Here is a 14,867-nt window from a genome sequence, read left to right on the forward strand (position 1 = left end):
AGGACAGAGAAACCCTGAGATTACAAAGATGGATATGAATCACCTTATGCAAACTCAGGCCTTGGAGTGGGGTCCTTGGGTCTGTTGGGCACATCTCCCAGCCTAACCATGACACAGGGTTTACTAAGCCCTCAAACCCTTTTCTCTGTTCCTCTCCATTCACCATCCGGACAACAATATGACTTGGCCCACACCATTCAGAGGGTGGTATAATGAAGGAAGAATTCTCACCCTTGATCGTGAACCATGAGATCATGAGCAAGTCATGTGGCTCTCATAGAAGTTGAAATACAGAACCATCCAGAAGGAGGGTTGCGGGGGGTTGTGGGGGGAGCAAGAAGAGGGCAAAGAGGATCAAATACATGGTGATGGAAGGAGACTAGGTACAATAGAGTATTCTGATGTTGTATTATAAAGCTGTACACCTGAAATTTATATAGTAATGTTATTAACCAATGTTACCCCAATAAATTTAATTTAAAAAAGAACCATCCATCTACAGATTTATAAAACAAAGATGAATGCACACCTCGGAGATATCTTAATACCTGATTTTAGTGCCGTGATATTCCTTTGTGCAAGCAGTTGCATTTTTACAACAAAGCGTTAAGTGGCTCCAAAAGCAATTTCCTAAAATGCCACAGGAAAGAGATATGGGGCAATGAATAAAAATCACCCCAGTTTGGTTCTGACGAAAATACATAGTTTTAATCATTGGTATCAAGTGGTTTAGCTCTTCCTAAATTCTTACTGTTTAAGGCAAAAATCGACATGATGACATCCTCTGAAACACACCAGAACTGAGCGAACCCAGGCACACCAGAAGGGAACCGGATAGAGGGGATGGACTTCGCAATTAATTCTCCAGTCCATTCCCCCTTAACCCAGTGTGTTTCCTCTTGCTCCCACACCAGCCTCTCTGCTCAGGCGATTCTGCTTCCTGGACATGACAGGCGGGTCCTTTCTCCCCGAATGATCTCCAGGAGATCACTGTCAAGTCAGGTGAGGTAGAGAGACTATGGGCTCTGGAATCTGGGCCCTGCCACCTCCTGGCAGCCGTGTCTCCTTAAGCAAGTTAACCTAAACAGTCCAAGCCTCAGTTCTTCATCTGTTAACTGGGAATAATAACTTCTCATTGAAAGCTGCTGTGAGGATTAGTGGGTGCATCACACCGAGCAGGGCCTGCCATGTGGCAGTTGCTGAACTGCTGTCAGTACTCCTACCATGTGCTCTTCCTGAGGTTCGCCTGTGGTCCCCCATCAGGCTAACTCGGGGCACACAGCCTCTCTTCTCTTCTTACAGCCCTTACAGGCTAACCTACATCACTCAGACCTTTGGCATAAGGCTGGTGTACGTGTTATAAGCATCATCTTCTTCCCAACCAGACTTTCAGATCCTCGAGGTCAAGACCATGACTTGGGCTTCCTCTGATCGCCTGCAGAACTAGCTCAGCGCTGAAATCACAGTGGGGGCTCCATGCACCTTGTGGGATCCCAGCTCCCTCCTTGCGCACACACAAAGGCAGCAAAGATTCTTTGTGACAGTAGTTTCTAGGGTCCATCTGCAACTCTTCGGCAGCTGTGGCTTGTTGCCTGCAAAGACGCTGCAAAGCCTGTGGCTGCTTCAGGACAGCATTCTGAGCCCCAAAAGGGCAGGCTGCCAGGGCAGGGGCCAGCATTCCTGAGAAGGCTACCCACTCCCCTGCCCGATTCAGGAGGGGAACACGGATGTGCATACACAGGGGAAGCCCAGAAATCTCTAGTTCAGGCAGCTCAAGGGGGCCTCCTTCAACACCGTGGGGTCGATTTCTCCCCACTGACCACAAGCCCTGTCCACAGGGATGCTCACCCATCACTGCCCATTTGCTGAGAAGAGACTGGCCCAAGGGAGAGCCTTGTTCTCCAGACTAAAGTCAGGCCCATTTCTCTGGGATAAAGAGACGCTTCAAGGCCCTCAAGGTCAGCGGGAACACACCGAGGACCTGCAGAGTCTGCCCAACTGAGCCTGGGTCCCAGACCCTGCCCTTGGGAGGACCTTGCAGATAGGCAGTGACTGAGAGAGGGAGCTGAGAGGGATCAAGGCCATGGTGTTGCAAGCTGTGGTCAAAAAGCCTTGCTACTCACACATGCCAGTCAGCCTGGAGAGCCCTCCCTGACACCCTGCACTCCACCCCCAAGTCAAAGGACCAACACTCCCTCTGTGATGTTTATGTTCCTTCATCAACGCTGCCCCCAATGCTACTGTCACTGTTCTCTTCTCCTATAAAAGTCCAACCCCCACTCCGTGCCCAGAATGTGAGCACCATCCTGCATGCCCTTTCTTCTTTGTTCTCCCCACCACCACCACTTAGCCCAGCGCCCAGCGCCCAGCACATAGTAGCAACTCAAGAAACACTGGTTTAATAAATGAACATCAACTATATGATTCATGTTCCAGGGAGTTCAATGCAAAAATTGTTTCTCCTACTATTAATCCTTAAACAATTAAGTAATTTTATTCTTTGAAGCATCTTGCAAGCAATAAATCAGCAAGCTGAGAATGCTATCAATTTGCCTGTATTCAAAAAACTCAAGGACTGCTTTCATTAAAAAAAATCACTGGATAAAAACCAAGGGTATTCTTTAAACAAAAGACTGAAAACAATCAAAATATCCCTCTAGAAGGGGCTGCTTAGATAAAGTCAAGGTATAGCCATACGATGGAATCCATGCAGCCAAAACAAACAAGCAAAAAGGAATGATATTCCTTATTGTCAGATAGTCAGGTAAATCCAACATATATTTTTTGGTAGAAAATGTAGAGTGAAATGTAATATGTATTATATGCTTCCATGTGGATAAAAAAAATCAACAATACACATGCGCATGTATGTGCACACCCATACATACGTTCCTGCATGTGCATCAAATACCTTTAAACCGAAGGGACCAGGAACAGTGGTCGCCTCGGGGGAAGGGAACTAAGAGATGGGGTGACAGAGAGTTGTTTCACCGTGAATACCCTTTTGTACCTTTTGAATTCTAAACCATGTAAGTATTGACCTATTCAGGAAAAATTAAATTAAAAATTCAAAGCAAACAATGTGTGGAAAAGTAATAAAAATCTAGTTTCAGAAAACATAAAAAGAAATCCTCCTTTAAAAAATGGTGCAAGGCAGCCGGGCTGAGTCATCTGTTAACTGTGTAGGAGACGAACAGCGAGGAGGCCCCCTACGCAGCAGAAAGGACTCTGCAGCAGCGCTGTGGGCCCTGGTTTCAGCTCCTGGCTCCTCGCTGCTGTCCTGGGGGATGTTAGCGAGTGGCGGGGCCTCTCTGACCCTCAGTCTCTTCATTCATGAATGGAAGTGTTTGGACCAGCTTTGGATCTCGCAGGCTCTTTCCTGTATAAAGGTGGCAGTCCTCGGCCAGCCGGGCGTGGCTCAGTGGTTGAGCGCCAACCTATGAACCAGGAGGTCATGGTTCGAATCCCAGTTGCAGGCTTGAACCCCAGTGTGGGTCATGCAGGAGGCAGCCGATCAATGGTTCTCATCATTGATGTTTCTATCTCTCTCTCCTTCTCCCTTCCTCTCTGAAATCAATATATATATATATATAGTGGCAGTCCTCAGGTAGACACAGCCAGTTACTTAGTGACAATCTAATTTTTAAAAAAAGACACTCCTTGCCCTAGCTGGTTTGGCTCAGTGGATAGAGCATCAGCCTGTGGACTGAAGGGTCCCGGGTTTGACCCGGCTCTATCCGCAGTAGGGGCATGCAGGAGGCAGCCAATCAATGATACTCTCTCATCATTGATGTTTCTATCTCTCTCTCCCTCTCCCTTCCTCTCTGGAAGCAATAAAAATATTTTTTTTTTAAAAAAAGAAGAAGACACGCCTTGAAAAGGAGAGAGTGTTTCCTTCCATCCCCCTTCCCCAGAAGTCTGTGGCAAGAAGATAAAAGCCTCAAATCCCTCCTCACCAGAGTGCAATACAACCAGAACCTCTGACTTCAGGAGCTTAAAATACATTGGCGGACACACCCTTCCCTCCAAACACACCTGCTGCTTTTCCCTCCCTCTCCCCACATCCTCTCCGGACAGGCCGAGTGCCCATTTATGACAGGGCTGAAATATTTCCTTTTTTGCTCTAATATTTCCTGAGAGCCCCTCCCCTCTCTTATGGCTTCCATTCACAGCCATCTGGGATGACCCAGGAACAAGCGGAAGTTCCAGGATTTAAAAACAATGAAAATATGTCACTTTTTAAAAATAATAGTTAATGTTTGCCTCCCTCACTCCCCAAATGTACTTTTCAATAAAGGCAGCTTCACGGGGTGACTGGATATCGTCCATTCTTAAAGAAGCATACACGTCTCTGGAAGTTGTGCCGACAGAATTTTCTAAAGAGCAGCTTCCGCACGTGGGGCCCAGCAGTCCCCTCTGCTGCCCAAACTTTCTCTCCAGCCCCACCTCCACCCGCTTCAAACTTAGGAAGTGGCTGGATTGGTTTCCACGTCTTTTACTCAGGAATTATCGAATACCAGAGCCAGAATAGCTCTCAGAGATGATCCAACCTCATCTTGCAGATAGGAAACTGGGGTCCATAAAGTGGAATGGCTCCCTCAGGAATATATAATTCACCTATCACTGGGCAAGAACAAACCAGGTTCCTACAGCCCTTTTCTTCTTCCCGTTTTATCCTTGATGTTCGCTCACCTCTCTCTTCAGGCTAGGAATAGAAATTCACAAAGCACATGAATGACAGTGGCTTGCAGGTATGGACCCCTCATTGCCAGGATCTATGCTGGGTGCATTGTGTATAATATCACATGCATCTCATTTTCCCAACCACCCCTATGAAGTTGGTGTTCACCATTTTCTAGATGACAAAACTGAAGCTTAGAGAGGTTGGGTAACATGCCCAAAGTGACCCCCCCAAAATGGTCATGCCATAGGAATCAGGTCTGATCAGCTCCCAAACTCATGCTCTTCAACATCCTTTACCTGTTCGGTGCCTCAGTTTCCTAATCTGCAGAATGGGGATGATATCTGCCTGGAATCAGGGTGGGGCCCCGTGATCTCCAAGGACCCATCTTCCCCAGGACTGGGTCCTGGAATCCTAGAAGCTACTAGTTTGAAGGGTGTCCATCTCTTGCCATTTCCTGGCTGGGCTGCACCCCCTCTTGCTGTGCTGGCAACCTGTTTTTTCTCTCTTAACCCCAAGGCTTTACACGGCCCACTCCTTTTGCCTGGGTAGCCTCTAGTGCCTATATCAAGACTCCACCAAAATTTCTCCTTCACCAAAAACCCATTAAACTACTGAGTCAGAGAACTGCTTTCCATGCTGCCCCTTTCCTGCTCTACTTCCCAGAATGCGATGATCTGTCCCATCCCTTCACCCCCAAAGCCCCACGCCCCCTCCCCAGCCAAACGCACTCCCAAAAGAGGCCTTCACATCCAAGGGTTCAATCAGGATTCTGTATTTCATTCATCAGCATCAGGCATTCTTCTAAACCCTGGACACTGAAGTGACAGCAACGGAGTCCCTGGTCTCCTGAAGGAGCCAAGGTTGTCCCCAAACAGTGATGCTCTAAACATGAATCCATATTTCTGGAGAATCTCCTGCTGCTCTTATTTTTAGGCCAAGAAATAATTGGTTAATGGGCCCTAGAGTTTTTGCGGGGGTTTTTAAGTAATGATTAAAGTGTGATACATTGTTTGAAAGAACACTACACATCCATTAAATTATGTTTCTAGAGAACATTATTATGTCACTGGTGAGTGTGACAGAATGCTCAGTGAGGGGACAGCTTGCAGTACCATATACCCATGATGGAGAGGTGAGGAGTGAGAGTACGATGCTGAGCACATCTTGATGTGCTGGGGGAAGGGGGGCTGTTTTCCTAATTCAAACTACAGAAGGTAAGGCTGGCTGAAGTCTCAGCTGGTGAGATGTGGAAAATACATTCTCTTCCAAATATCAATGATTCATGGTAAGAATGTCTCAGACTCGCAAGAGGAAAAAAACCCTTTTTGTTTATTATTAAAAGATGGCACAGGTTTTTAAAGTTTTAGAAAATGATATATAATCCTAATTATAGTTACATGTATGTGCATGTGTATACGTGTGTGTATGCGCACGTGTATATATGTGTCGGTGGATACAGAAAAAAAAAAGACTGAAAGGAAGTATGCCAAAATTAGGATGTTGCAGCTGTTTTCTGTTTTAATTTTACACCTTTCCATATTTTCCAAATTTACTATCATGACTCTGATTGCTTTTACAATAAAAAAAAATAAGCAGTAAACTGAATGCTAATAGTTTTTTAATTTCCTCATGAATCTGTTTTTACAGGCACCATTTCAGTGGGGTTTGGAAATCAGCAGGGTGTGAAACACAAATGAAATTCCCCATTCCTGCAGGGCTGAGTGTGCCCCTTGGCCCTGGAGAGAAACCCTCCCTGCATCCACGCTGGCAGCCAGCTGTCCACAGCTGTGCTGAGGAGGCTGCGAATGAATGGAGCTGGTGGAAAAACACAACATTCCTGACTCTCCAAGGATGGCATTCTGCTTGGAACTCTTGCCCACCAAAGAAGTAAATAAACAGAGAGAGAGAGAGAGAGAGAGAGAGAGAGAGAGAGAGAGAGAGCGCTAAGCAAACACACTAGGGAAACGTTAGTCCTGGCGGTGGGTCAGCTGCCAGAGCTCCCAACTCCTAATATCACACCTGAAAGAAGACCCCTCTGCCTAAGCCACCAGCCTTGTCGAATCTGGGCCAACACCGCTTGCCCATGGCTCTCCTGGGCTGTACCTCTTGAATGCCACCTTCCCTTCCCACCACATATCGGAGTGTGTATGAACAGACTTTGTTCCTGCCTCTAGGCTGAAGAAATCTGAGAACAGGGTCCCGGCTGACTCATTTTTATCTCCCCCCCACCTCGCCCCCCGCCCCGCTCCAGCACTCACTGGCATATTCACTCACCAACTATTTCCTCAGGCACTGCTATCTGCCAGGCACTGTTCTAGTGCTGAGGATATACTCATGGAGCGTACATTCTAGTGGAAGACACAAGTAATACACAAGAAGAGAATCAAGGCTCTCCCCCAGATGGAGTTGGGTGCCATAAAGAGTATACTGCAGGGCGCTGGTCCAGCTGAGACCTAGAAGACAAGGAGAAGCCAGCGGGGAAGAGCTGAGGGAAGGGCACTCCGCACACGGACAGCCAAAGGGAAATACATGAGCTTGGTGTGTTTAAAGAACAAAAGGATCTGGGAGGGGGGAGCACAGGAGTGGAAGGGGGTCAGAGAGGCGGGCAGGGGCCAGTCCCAGAGTGCCCACAGGAGGGTAAGCAAAGGAGTGGCCTACTGCCCTCCTGCAGGAAACTGCTCTGCCTGCTCTGTGAGGCTGGACTGTGCAGTGACAGCCCTTAGAGGGGGACGTCATCACTGCCTGAGTGTTCCTGAATCTCTAGTTGTGTGGAGTGGCCCATCAGCTTGTCCCAGGGCGCCAAAATGCCTGTGGAATCCCATCTCTTCTCATCCACACTCCGCTTCTATGTCCTTGCCCTCCAGACACCCCCCTCACAGTGCCAAGGAGCGCAGCTGATGGCAACGATGAAACAAACCTGACTGCTATCCACCCACCCACCTGTTCTCAGCCCCCGGCACTTATTCCACAAACATTTTCCATGCCCGGGCCTTGTGTTGGGTGCTGAGGGTGTGACAGTGAGCAACACACAAGCCCTGTCCTTAAAAGTTCCCGGAGGCAAAGCCTGTGGCGGGCTCCCCAGGAGCTGCCCAGCGCCCACCGCTCCATGAAGGACTGCCCGCTTAAGCCTTCTCTCCCTGGTAAGTCCTGCTGTGAGCTTCTGAAATGGTTCTGATCAGTGGATTAATTCACTCCAAGGAGCTCAACAGAGAGACAAGCTCAGTGCCTTGCCTGCTTCCTCTGCCCCCCTCCCTCCACCAACCCAGGGAGAAACGATGCCCAGTCTCAACCGGAGGGGTGGGCGGTGCTATTTATTCAAAGACTAAGGAAGACTTTGGCGTTGGTCTGAAAGGTGGGAGGGTAAGGGGCCCACGGGGACTAGTCTGGGGCAGGTGTGGAAAGGAAGGAAAGAGCTCTGCGTGCAGGCCTCAAACCTCAACCAGCACCCACAGAAATGCCCCGCTGCGTCAGAGGAACCACCCAACATGTCGCTTTCAGAATCTCCTCCTGCATAAAAATCATTGTTGTCATTATTCAGAACAGCCGATGAGCCCCTCTTCAGCAGGTTCTTAGGTTCTGCTCTGTGAGATTTCTGGGGTGTCCCTCGCTGTGTGCAAATGGGGTTCAGTGCCTGACAAGAATGCACACACTAGCTCTAGGAAATCCTCGAATCCAGAGCAGCGGAAGTTCCAGGAGCCCTGCAGGACCCTCCACACCTGTCACCCCAATACCCTCCATGCACGTGGATGACAGATTTTTCCCAGTGGGGCACAGCATCCTGGGGAGAAGTTAGCACCAAGGACGGTCCCAGACCCTTGAGTCCCTTCTTCCTGGGAGGGGAGGAGGGGTTATAAATAGCCTGGACTCCTTCAGCCCTACACAGGCACGGATCCCACACCCCCGCCCCAGCCTCAGCCAGCTGGTCCCTCCTCACCCAAGTTCCCACAGCCTGCAGTGCGAGGGAGGAGAACTACTCACCCACAGCAGGGGGTGGGGGGAGGAACAGAGTCCTTCAGGCCCGGGTTGGAGTGACTGGCCTCCCGTGCAGTGTAACTGCAAGCCCGCCACACCTCTACACCCCCTTGTTGTTGCAGTGCTGAAAGGGGCAATGTTTTCAGGAGCCCTCTTACTCCCTGGTCAACCCGGACACCCCAAGCTGCACTGAACTGAATGACATTATAGAAATAATACACTCTCCCTCTCTCTGCCTCAGTTTCCCCATCTGTAAGATGGACAAATAGCTGAACTGTGAACCACAAAGGAGATTGGCATGCATTGAAAGTGAAAGGCACTGTCAAAATGTCACATGGTGTATCTTTATGGCACCAGGTCTTGGTTTCTTTTATGGGAGCCCCAAGCACAGGTACAGGGACACTGATTCTTATCTGTTCATGAAAGCAGAATTATGCTCATTGACACTGCATCAGCCTTGGATTCTTGATACTGCATGTCCTTGAAAGCAGTAAAACTTACAAAATATCCTCTCTCTCTCACAAGTCATTTCTGACTAATACAGACTGACACACATCGCACCCCAACTTGTTTTAATTGAATATGATTCCGCTGGGCTGTACATGACATTATAGACTGAAGAATGCGCATTGCCCTAGAATCAACAATCATTCTGTTTATTATTCAAATCTTTCCCACCTATACACACTAGTAAGAAACATATGGTTAAAATGTAAGTGGCCAACTCCCAGGTCTTTTTCATTAAGATACTTTGTTTGCTCAATAAAATGCAGCATAGAAAACATTTGCTGAAAACCCACTCGTTGATGTCTTAATAGCTGTGTCAAATGCTCATAACAACATCCATTCCAGAAACTCTCAGATAATTGCTCATCTTTCTCATGTGGTACCCACAACAGCACAGCATTTGTGTCCAAGTGCAATGGATCCTGAATTTGGGCTCTCTTTCAAAAAATATCTGTAAAACCTAATTACCAGGAAAACAGAGTTCTGGCATCCTACGGAAAGTGGGTGCTTCAGAATGAGATGAGCTGCAAACGCATCTTGGCTAATCAAGCCGCATTATGTTACAAAAGGGGTGTGAGGACTTTGGGGTGAGGAGGGAGCAGGAAAAGTTGGGATAGTGTCCGCCTGGAATCTGCAGTGACTGTCAGTCCTGATTATTTTTAAGTCAAGGGCAGAAGACTGGAAATACACCACATGTGCTGGCACCCATGGTCTTAGAAAGTACTAGATAAGGAGCCCTTGATGAGCCTGGGGTGGGGGGTGGCATTGCTGACCTCAGGCCCTTGGGCCTTGGTGAGGGAGCTCTCCCCACCCTGACTGGGGGGCTGGTATCAATTCTAGTCTCCCTGGGCCTCTAACACTGTGACCCGTTGCTTCCCTTCCCTGGGCCTGGAGTTCGCTCATCTGTAAAATGAGCACTCCTAATGCCTAGCAGTGGTCGGCAAACTGCGGCTCTTTGGCCCCTTCAGTGTGGCTCTTCCACAAAATACCACGTGCGGGCGCACATGTACAGTGCGATTGAAACTTCGTGGCCCATGGGCAGAAGTCGGTATTTTCTGGAAGAGCCACACTCAAGAGGCCAAAGAGCCGCATGTGGCTCGCAAGCCGCAGTTTGCCGACCACTGGATCTCTTTCAGCTTCAGAACTCTGTGGCCTTCTTTAAAGAAAGGACACACTTCTGCTCAGGTACTTGTTGGGCTGGGGGAACAGGGAGTGGGAGCAGGACCAGCCAGAATGAAGGGCTGTTTCCAGCTCTCAGGAGCTCTGTGCCAACTTGCAACAACTGGGTATCAGACCCACTTCGGAGAAAATGATTTCTTTCAGCGCAGGGCGGACCTACCGGCGTGGCTCTAACCTCCCTACCCCGGATTCGTCAAAGCGGCCAAAGAGAAACGGGGCCAAACCACAGGACTTCTCTGAACCTCTCTCTCGGCGCTGACCACAGCATATCTTCCTCTTCTGGGGGTCTTCCCTTCCCGCCCTCCTTCCTCTTCTTCCCGTCCCCGGCGCCCCAGAAAACCCAGCCCCGGCCTTGTGAATAGTCTGGCGAAGCTCCGCGGGCGGGCAGCACACACCCCCTACTCAGGGCTCCCCTTGGCCCTGGCCCCTCGCCGCCCAGGCTCCGGTACCATCCAACGCGGCTGTGCGAGACGCCGCCGCCCTGCTCTCCGTGGGCTCCTCCTGGCCCCCTTCCTAATGAAATCAGACAACCGGCCGGAAAACAAAGCGGCACAGCGGCCAGGGACCATTCGCTTTCAAAGGAGCCGGAGATGCGCACACCCTGAGCGGAGACGCTTGCGCGGTTCCTAGGAAGAGACCCGTGCTGTCCTGCGCGGAGGGCAGCTTGGCCTGGACTCCGCTCTCCGGAGGCTGCAGGAACCATGTGCGTGCGCCCATTTCCCGCAACTTCCCGGCTGGACAGCAGCGCGGGTCTCAGGGTCCCGCTAGGGCGCCACCTCTGGGACTGACCGCCAGGAAGCCCTTGAGCCACATCCTGGGATGCGGGATCCCAGACTTCCTGCTGCTTCTCTGATCGTGAAGATAAGACAATATGAGGAGCGGGTGCCAAAGTCTCGGGAAATCGTCCCTCTCCAAAATGCTCCCGCGCCTTCCGGACAGAGGTGTGGTAAAACTTTCGGCAGAAACCACCTGTAGCTGCCGACGGGCCCGCCCGGCCCGGGCCAGGAGGCGCCGCCCAGCCGGGGCCGCACGCGCCCGCAGAAGTTCCCTTCCAGCCCCGCGCGCCACTTCGCTCCGGGCCGCGGTGCCAGCCAGGAGGCGCGGCGCCCGCGCTCTGGCTCGCTCTCCGCTGGCTCTCCCCTCCTCCTCGCTCCTTCCTCCCGCCTCCTCCCGTGGCATGGCTGCCACACGGAGCCCCTGAATAGCCACCACAGCCCCCCGCCTCCCGACCGGCGCGCTGGGGCGCCCCTGCCCCCGCCGGTGCCCTGGGCGCGCGAGCCGCCGGCCTCCTAGCAACAGCCCCCGACATCGCTTTCCGGCGCTGGTGACGCACGGCTACCTTTCCGGAGCCCTGCGACCCCCCGACCCGCCTCGGCAGCTCAGGTGCGAGGGAGACCGCAGCCCTCACAGCCGGTGCCCGAGCCCTGCGCGCGAAGCTAACTCACCTCTGCGCGCCGCCAGAGCCACCGCGCGCCTCCCGCACTTGGCGCCGGGCCGCGGTCCTCGCGTCCTCCTCCGCCGCCGCGGCCGCGGCCGGTCCGTCCCGGTGCGCGGGGGAGCAGCGCGGGCCCGCGGCTGTCAGAGTCTCGTGGCGGGGCTGCGCCGGCGGGTGTGGAACCGAGCTGCTCCCCGGCAGCTCCGCCCTCCCCGCGCCGTGCCCCCGCCCTCCTGGGGCCCCGCCTCCGCCGCTGCTGTCAGCCCGGCGCCCCGCGCCGGGCGTCCCCGCTGCCCGCGCCACCCGCTCGGGGGGCGCACTGGGCTTAAGGGCCCGGATGTCTGTGGTCGCCTCTCCCTCGCGCCCGCCCCCTCCCCTGCACTCCTTCCTCGCCTGCCACACATGCACTTGCTGCGGCTCCACCTCCTGGGCTCCGCTGAATTTCTGTATTGACAGTAACTGTGGCGGTGGGCGGCGCTGCGGGGGGCTCCCCAGACCCGCGGAGGCGGCGGGCTGCTGGCTGGACGCGGCGCGGGGGCGGAGTGGGGGGCCGGGCAGAGCCACCAGTCGCTCAGGGCTCCGCGTCTTTTTTCTTTCTTTCCTTTTTTCTCTTTGCCTCCTCCAGGATTTAAAGGGACAGCCCTGGCCCAGGCGAGGGGCCAGGCGGCCTCCGTTTCTCTGGTCTCCAGACGCCCTCTGCGGCCCGGCCGGACCCGCCGGCACCCGGAGCACAGGCTCCAAACCGCCGGGTATTTTTAGGTTCACACCCGGCCCGGGGCAGCGGGGAGGCCGAGGGCGCACGGCTATTTTTACAGAGTCCGATCGGGAGAGGAACTAAAACAACCCAGCAACTGCTTTTCCACGCGAAAGTAGGGAGCAAGGAGGAGGGGGGAGAAGTTTCCCAAACGCTATCGGAATTCCAGCGAGCTCAGAAAGATCCCCATCCACCACGAGAAACCACAGGCTTGCGGCACTCCAGGGCGCCCCAATTCCTGCGGGAAACCCCGCCTTAGAGGTCACTCGGGCGCAGGGTCCCCCCAACTTCGCCGGCGGGAGTCCCCCGCACCCCGCACCTGCGCCCCTACCACCGGTCCAGCCCCGGACAGCCCTGAAGGCGGCCTTCCGAAGCATCCAATCCCCCAGCCACGCAGCCAAGGGAAGGGCCCTGGGAGGGGTTGGCTCCGCCCCTTACCGCCAAGCCTGGTCCCCGCGGACACTTTAGGCTGGAGAGTTCGGGTGGGACTCGCGGCGCGGAGTCGGACGGCGTAAAGGGCCCTTCCGAGGGAAGAGGAGGGTTTTCTCGGCCTTGGGGCGGTCGGGGGGGGGATGAGTTATCGTGGACGAGACAACGCTGGGGCAGACGTTCTGGCCACCAGCGGGCGAGGGCACTCAGGAGCTGGTTTATCCTTCTCCCAGACACACACGGGAACTTTTGCCCTTCTTAGCACGACATACGCGACTGTACTCTGACTGTCAGCGAGTCTCTCCGGGCCCCCTCCCTCAGACACAGGAAATTTGCAGTCCTCAAACTCCTACAGGGCCTGCCCTAACCTGATCAGACCGGTGAGAAAGCGAATGCCTCTCTCCTGGCCCCATTCTGGCTAATAAAAATGCAGCGGGGCTGCTGATGTCCGAGGCGTGGCTTTTAATTTGAGATAGTCGATGGCCTCCTTTACAAAATGCATTAAAAGAAATCTGTAGATCTTTTGCACTTCTTCCCACGGTTGCTCATAGGGATGTGTGTGTGTGTATTTTAATCATTTTATTCATTCGTGTAAAAATTGCACCATTACAAGGCACCACCCATTGGGAGTGGTGAAGACAAGGAAAGTCGCTCGGAATAGGACGTGCAACACAAACCCAGACACATGTAAAAGGGGCATCTGGAACAAAGGACTGTGTGAGTCGTGTTTCATTTGCCAGAGAGGCCTGGCTTTTCCTAGTAAATAAGTGTCAGTCCTTCAACTGAACACCTACCTATCCAACCCATTCAAAAGAGCATGTAAGTCTAGAGAAGTCTGTGCTGGAAACTAAGAGGTCTTCAGATTCAGGATGTCAAGTCTTTCCAAGTTGTTAGAGCTTCCAGTGGCAAAACAATATCCTTGCTCTTAGCAGCCCTGGAAGCCATTGCCCCCCCGCCCCCCCACCAAAATTAGGTTGTCTGTCTCCCTGCTAAATTAGGTTGTCTCGTTTCTTTTCACTCAAGGGTCTTCCGTCATTTGGAGCACAGTTGACCCTGTCCACATGGTCAAGCTTCTAAGCCAGAGCATGGGGTGCATTTAAGAGTTCTTGGAGGATCCCAGCCCTGGAATAGCAAGACACTGCAGACACGAGGAATGCAGCTCTGGGGGTGAGAAAAGAGGGATATGGGTTCTAAATTAGAAATGCCTTTAGGGCAGAAAGGTTCCCCTTCCTTCTCTAGGTACCGTTGGCTCAGAGCAGATGTTCCGCAGCTGTACGTCACTGAGTGCCTTTTCATGCTGTGAGCTATAAGAGAGGTGTCCCATGTTCCCGACAGTGAGCTTCAGGGCCACAGAACCTAATCGCCACAGGCAAAACTTTTAGACATTTAAGAGCAATTAGAAGGAGAGCAGTCTGCATTGTGAATATTTTAATGACAGCAGCTATTATACTGCATTTGTAATTTTTGCTCAATTCCCCCCCCACCAGGACTTCAAACTTCTTACCCATCCTTTAGTGTCCTAAGTGCCTGACATATGCTCAGCACCTAATAGGTGCTCATTAAAAAATTAATAAATGGAATGAACAAAATGTCACTTTAGGGTGGAGGAGTAAGTGGTGACACATGAGGACAGAGACCTCGTGAATTTTCTTAAGACGCGTTTGCAATTTGCTTGTTTGTATGGCGGTGCCACTGCTTGGAACCCAACTTACAATGGTTCAACTTCATTTTTTTAGTTTATAATCGTGCGAAAGTAATAAGTACTCAGTAGAGATCTTACTTTGAATTTTTATCTTTTCCTAGGCTATCGATATGTGGGATGATACTTCCTTATGATGCTGAACAGAAGCAGGGAGATTATTTTGTCCAACTGTAGCCTACTGTGGGTATTCCTGAGCATGTTCTAG

General features: G+C 52.0%; 1 protein-coding gene across 1 annotated transcript in view; it reads right to left on the bottom strand.

Annotated features, from left to right (window-relative positions):
* The window catches only part of ZBTB7C (zinc finger and BTB domain containing 7C), a 281,771-nt gene extending 269,876 nt beyond the window's left edge, over positions 1 to 11,895 (bottom strand). The window contains exon 1 of the mRNA XM_070421121.1: positions 11,788 to 11,895. The gene's annotated coding sequence lies outside the window, so the exon portion shown is untranslated. The remainder of the gene's footprint in view (positions 1 to 11,787) is intronic.
* Positions 11,896 to 14,867: the final 2,972 nt, after the last annotated feature.

Source organism: Myotis yumanensis, unplaced genomic scaffold, assembly GCF_028538775.1.
Source record: "Myotis yumanensis isolate MYYU_CA2020_CCGP unplaced genomic scaffold, mMyoYum1.0.hap1 SCAF_7, whole genome shotgun sequence".
Classification (NCBI taxonomy): Eukaryota; Metazoa; Chordata; class Mammalia; order Chiroptera; family Vespertilionidae; genus Myotis; species Myotis yumanensis.